This window comes from Helobdella robusta (assembly GCF_000326865.2).
Source record: "Helobdella robusta unplaced genomic scaffold HELROscaffold_19, whole genome shotgun sequence".
Taxonomy (NCBI): Eukaryota; Metazoa; Annelida; class Clitellata; order Rhynchobdellida; family Glossiphoniidae; genus Helobdella; species Helobdella robusta.
In genome coordinates this window covers 1898666-1905210 of record NW_008704034.1, presented here as the reverse complement: position 1 = coordinate 1905210, position 6545 = coordinate 1898666, and positions in this window count along the sequence as shown.

Genomic DNA, 6545 nt, shown 5'->3' with positions numbered 1-6545 from the left:
CGTACACAAACATACATATAAACACACACACGCACACACACACGCAAGCACATTTACAAGGACGACAATGACAAAACAAATTATTCCAACTTAAGGCCAACAATAAAAGTTTTTATTTGAAAGCTTTATTAAATTTCCATACCAATATTTATAAATACTCCACTTACATACATACATATATACATACATATATATATTCACATTTTTTCCTCCTTCAATCATTCATCACCTAATGAAATATTGATTTCAATTATTTAAAAGTAAAACATTATTGCAAACCATCCAAAAATTAAAATCATCATCAACAATTTATAAATAAATTAATGATAAAATAATGTTTTTCAGTATGAGAGAAAGTAAGAGAGCAAGAGAAAGGAATTGAAAAAGAGAGTGAGCCAAAAAAGACAGAAAAGAAACCTTGAGAGAGGGAGAGAGAGAGAGGGAGAGAAAGAAAGAGAAAAAAAACAGATAAACATTTAAAAAGGTAGAGAGAACGTATGAGAAATCAAGCAAAAAGCATGAAAAAAAGAAAGTGATAAAGAAAAAAAGAGAAGAGAGAGAGAGAGAGGGAGAGAGAGAAAGTGCAAGTAAGATGGAGTGAAATGAATTCAATGTTTTCTGCTGACAGTTGAAAATGTGCACCGGATAGACTGGAGTGAGTTGTTGTGCAAAAACGAATAAATATCCAATGAAAAATTTAGAAAAAAAGAGAAATATGTGAGGAAGAAAGAGTAAAACAGAAAAAAAAACAAAAAAATACGCAAAAATAAAAAAAGAGGGTAAGAAAAAGATGGGTGGAGGAAACCGATTGATGATTGATGGAAGGAACATGACAAGTTTGAAGTATTGAAGGTGACCGTGAAAAGAATGAATGCGAATACGATGGTGACGATGGTGATGACGATCGTGATGATGATGATGAGGAAGATGATAATGATGTCGCTTTGATGATGATTTTTAAGTTTTAGTTTTAATGAACTGTCCTCACAAACAATATAAAAACTTGATTACTTTGTGTCATTCATAACAAAAAAATTGTTTGGTGTTAAGATGTTAAGATATTTTAAATAATTTTAACAAATCCTAAAAATTATAGTTAACGATTTTAACAAAATTTGAGAATAAAAAACAAAATACAAAAACGCAACAAAAAATTCTGCAATGGTGAATCATAACACATAAGACAGCCTCGCGAGCGAGCACTGACGACAGATTGAATGTAATGAACTAAACGAAGAATGATTGCTTCACGCTAATCTATAACGGTATATAAATGTGTGTGTGGGTGTGTGTATATATGTGTGTGTGTGTATATATTTATGTGTGTGTGTGTATGTATGTGTGTGTGTGATGTGTGTGTGTTTGTGGGGTGCTACTCAAATACATTGGGCAAATACACTACAAACCCACCCGTTTACTCTTTGAAATGAATTTGTTTGTTTGTGCAGTTTAACGGCGTTTCAGCACAACTGGCTATCTTTATGCCCTTTGTTCCTTTTCTATAAATGCGTTTTGTTGTTTTAAAACTTTTGAGAAATTATTTTAAAATTCTATTAAAAATTTGTATTTCCTGAAGGAATGATATTAGATTATTGATTTTATCTCTGGAAAAATTTTTTTCTACTTCTGAAGGGATGTCATGTCGTTTCCTACTATTATTGTGACTATTACATTTGACCAAAATGTGATGGATAGTTAGTTTTTCGTTACAAGAGTTGCATGTAGGCGAATTTTTTTTGAGAATCCAGGAATGAGTCAAACTTGAATGGCCTATTTTTAATCTGTTGATAATTGTCTTAGGTTTACGTTTTAAACCTTTAAATTCATTTTTTTGGCTGAGAAATAGTGTGGATAATTTAAGAAAGTTTGATGTTTGGTTCCATTCAAGTTGCCATTTCTCCATTGAAACCTTTTTTGTCCAAAATCTTAAATCATTGTGTGGGATGGGAAGATTTGATATTGGAATATTGTGAATTTGTGATGCCAGTTGATCGACTTCCTCATTACCCTGAATTCCTCTGTGACTGGGTATCCATATCAGAGTCATTTTCTTACCATTGTTATCATTTAAGTTATCATGTATCCTGTTTTGTGTTTGAATTATAAGGTTGTGAATATTTATGAAATGAATTTATACAGCACGTTTTAAGTTTATAAACAAATTTTAATTTTTTTCTTTGAATATAGAAAAAAAATTTGTATACTAAAACATTAAAAAACTAAACCGCAAAAAAAACTCCAAAAATCTGAGAGCAAATTATTTCTTAGCATCCAGCACTAGATAAAAATGAAGATGAGACAGGTATAATTTATGTATATGATTGATTCATGTAATTTGAGATGTTCACGCAGAAAAATGATGACGCCCGGCTACTTCTTATTTTCTTTCTTTCTCTCTGTTTTTTGTTTTTTAACTCCAGTTTCTTCTTTTCATTCACTCTCTCTATTTTTTTCTTTTTCTTTTTTAGAAATATTTTTTACCAAGCGTTTATACAATATCTTTTGGGCGTGTAGAACCATTTTTTGACGATTTTTAAACGGACGAATTTTGCATAAACATTAACTTTCATTCAAAGTGAATAAAATTATGACATCATCGCCAACAGCAATGACAACAACAACAACAACAGCAACAAAAGCAACAACAACAACAGCAACACTAGCAACAACAACAACAACAGCAAAAAAAGCAACAACAATAACAACAGCAACACTAGCAACAACAACAACAGCAACAAAAGCAACAACAACAGCAACAAAAGCAACAACAACAGCAACAAAAGCAACAACAAAAGCAACAAAACAACGGCAGCAACAAGAAAAAAACTACCACCAACAACAACATCATCAACAACAAAGCTCAACCAGCCTCACCATTTTTTGAAAACGACGACACATCATCCAATCATTACAGCGCAATAACCCAGCCTGCGATATCATAACCAGCACTCTCAACACTTTCGTCATCACGCCGTCATCAATGCTGACCCGAGCGCTGACACATTTTTGATGACGTCATAGTGACACGTGAGTTGTTACCATTACGACCTGTCGTCGAGTTTTCAGAAGTTTTTCAATTCTATCTAATTTTTCAAATTAATCACAATTTCCAGTTTTTCTTTTTTTTTAAATTGTTGTGAGTATTTTTTTATTACAATTGAAAATAGAAAAAAAAATTTTAACAGATCGGACACACTGATCGTGAAAACCAACCGACCGACCAACCAACCGACAAACACACAGACCAACCACAAGAAGCGACCGACCGACACAAAAACCGACCACACGAAGCAACCGACCGACCGACCGAGCAAGCGAAATGCGAATATAAACATTTATACCGACGGTTTATTGCGTACGTGGACATTTTGTGGCGATCCATCATTTAAGAAACATCTCATCTATGCTCTCTTGGCCACCGCTGCTGCTGTTGCTGCTATTGATGCTGCTACTGATGCTGCTATTCTCTCATTGCCTGTATCACTCTTCCGGTTTCTTTCTTCTTCACGATTACGGTGGGGCATTGAAGTGTGTGTATGTGTGTGTGTGTGTTTGTCTATGTGTGTGGCTGTGTGTGTGTGTGAGTGTGTGTGCGGGAAATAGTTTGTATACATGTTTCTATTTTTATATAAACGTATATTTTTCCTAAATTTGTATATTTGATGTGTTAGCTTTTTATTGGTTTGTTTATTGTATGTTTGTGTGTGTATATATATATCGTAAGTTTTTGTATGTTTGTATATCTTTTTGTATTGTTTCTCTATGTTTAGGTATGTGTGAATGTTTCTGTTATATATGCAAATACATACGCACTTGAATTTTGGCATGGATTTTTTTTTTATTAACACAATCCTTCGAATTCTGCCTCAACGAACCGAAGAATATATTGAAGTAAGAAGATGCATGCGTCCAAATATAACGTTTCATATATTAATATGTTTATTCTTATCACTCCTAATTTATCAATTCTATTATTTATATATAAAAACTTTCTTGAAATTAAATAAATCATGAGAAATTATTAAACTCTGTATATATACTTACATAAATGGAATGAAACTCAACTCAACTATAAACGCAAAACTCCAAACCACGATAATAATAATAATAATAATAATAATAATAATAATAACAATAACAAATTCATAATAATAAAAATAAAAGTAACAAAAACAATACGTCAAAAATATTCTGGTCGAGGAGCACTATTGACAATGATATCAACAAACAGGCGATTGATGAACCGGGTTTAGCATCACATATTTTTTTGTATGTGTGTGTGTTTGTTTGTTATGTGTGTGTGTGTGTGCGCGCGTGTGTGTGTGTGTGTGTGTGTGTGTGTGTTGTTACTTTAATGATCATCAGAATGGAAACATTTGGTCAGTATTGGAAACATTTATGCTCATCTGTTTGATTTTAATACACGTCTACATCACAATCATGAAATACATTTATGGCTCCACAATCACTACTAATTCATTTGTTCGTTCGTTCGTTCGTTCGTTCGTTCGTTCGTTCGTTCATTCACCACTCATTCATTCAGTCCTTATCTCAAGTACACTTACAAACACACATACGCACATTTATTCAATTAGTCAAGTCCTTTATAGACCGATTAAAATTTTTACAAAGTTAATTATACCTCAAGTTTAATTTTTTTAAATTTAAATAGAAAAACTACTTGTCAAAATCTTTCAAACAATTCAAAAAATACAAAAATGGAAAATACAAAAAAAAACAGAAATATGATTATGTTTAAAAGGCAAGATAGCAAATGCTAGCAGCTGAAATTGGGTTTCATATTTTAACATTTATTTAAACGCCTACCTGTCTACAAAAATGAAAAAATTATTTTTTCGCTTCAAAAACCACAACAATTTGAACAAATTCTACAATTTCAACAGCAACAACAACTGCTTCAACCATATTTACAACAACCACCCAACACAACAACAACATCTGGTCCCACAGCTAAATTGGTTTAATAGCCAACAAAACTATTGAGTCAATTTCAACAGAGTTATACAGCTTTGGTTTTTATAAGAACAATTAGCAAATAAAACTACAATAACTTGAACAACAACATCAACATCATCAACAACAACAACATCAACAACAACAACATCAACAACATCAACTACAACAACATCAACAACATCAACATCATCAATATTTACAACACCAACCCAACATCCGCAACAAAACGGTGTTGTTGCTGGTGATATGCTTTTAATTTATCGGAATTTACCGAAGAACAAACCAAACAAGAGAGCCAATGCTGTTAAAACATTAATCATACATATGTATATAAACTCTACTGCGTCCTACATATAAAGACACATAAACACAGACGTTTCCACTCATATATACACATACTTTAACACACACACACACATATATACTTTCACATTCACACACACACTAACACACATATACATATATACTATGCATATGTAAAACTATGATGCACAATGTTATATGTGTGATTTGTTTATTTGTATATATCTTTGTATTTTATTGTATATTGATGTATATATTTTTGTATTTTTTTGTATATTTATATATTCATGTATGTTTTTATGAAATGGTTCGTATTTTCAATACCTTTGTATGTATAGCCTTTTATATCATTGTATATCCTTGTATATTCATGTATATCTGTTTATATTTTTGTATATTTATGTATATACTTGTACATTCATGTTTATTTTTGTATAATTAGTTTGTATGATTTATTTGTGGTTGTGTTATTTTCAGTTTCTTCTCAGTAACAGGAATCAATTTTTCTAGTGGAAATGCCAAAGCGAGCATGGTATAAACTATCAGCTGATCTATGCCTTTTTGCCGGTTGCAATACGTCTCATTTGGGCTTTGACCATTACTACAGCGAAGTAAAGTAGGTAATGTTGTTTACTCGTTGAAGTAATGTTGTTTACTTAATGATGTAATGTAGTTTACATAGTAATGTTGTTTACTTGGTGAGGTAATGTTGTTTACCTGCTAAGTAATGTTCAATACTTTGTGATGTTCATTTTGTAGAGTTCACATTGTAATATTTAGTTATTGTTACTTGATTAGAATATATATTGCTTTTTGAGAATAAATTTCTCAAAATTTTACAGATTGTTCACTTTCCAATGTTTGTCTTCATTGTAATAGTAATACGATTATTTTTGGAAGAATTTTTGGAAATAAAAATTTAATAAATATTTATTTATAAATACCTGTAAAATTTTTTTACTGATATTTATTAACCTCTAAAAAAAATTATGAAACTTAGTAATTGCTAATACTATTGACTCAATTGCGTTAAACTACTGTTACTACTACTACTGCTACTACTGCTGATACTACTAGTACTATTACTTTACTACTACTACTACTACTACAACTACTACAACTACTTCTACTACTGCTGTTGTTTCTGTTGCTACTGCTGCTACTACTGCTGCTTCTGAGCGTGTGGAATGGTTAATGAGTATTTATGCGTCAAGGAAGAGAAAGTCAATTCATTGTTGGACGACACGAAGCACTCGAGAGAAGTA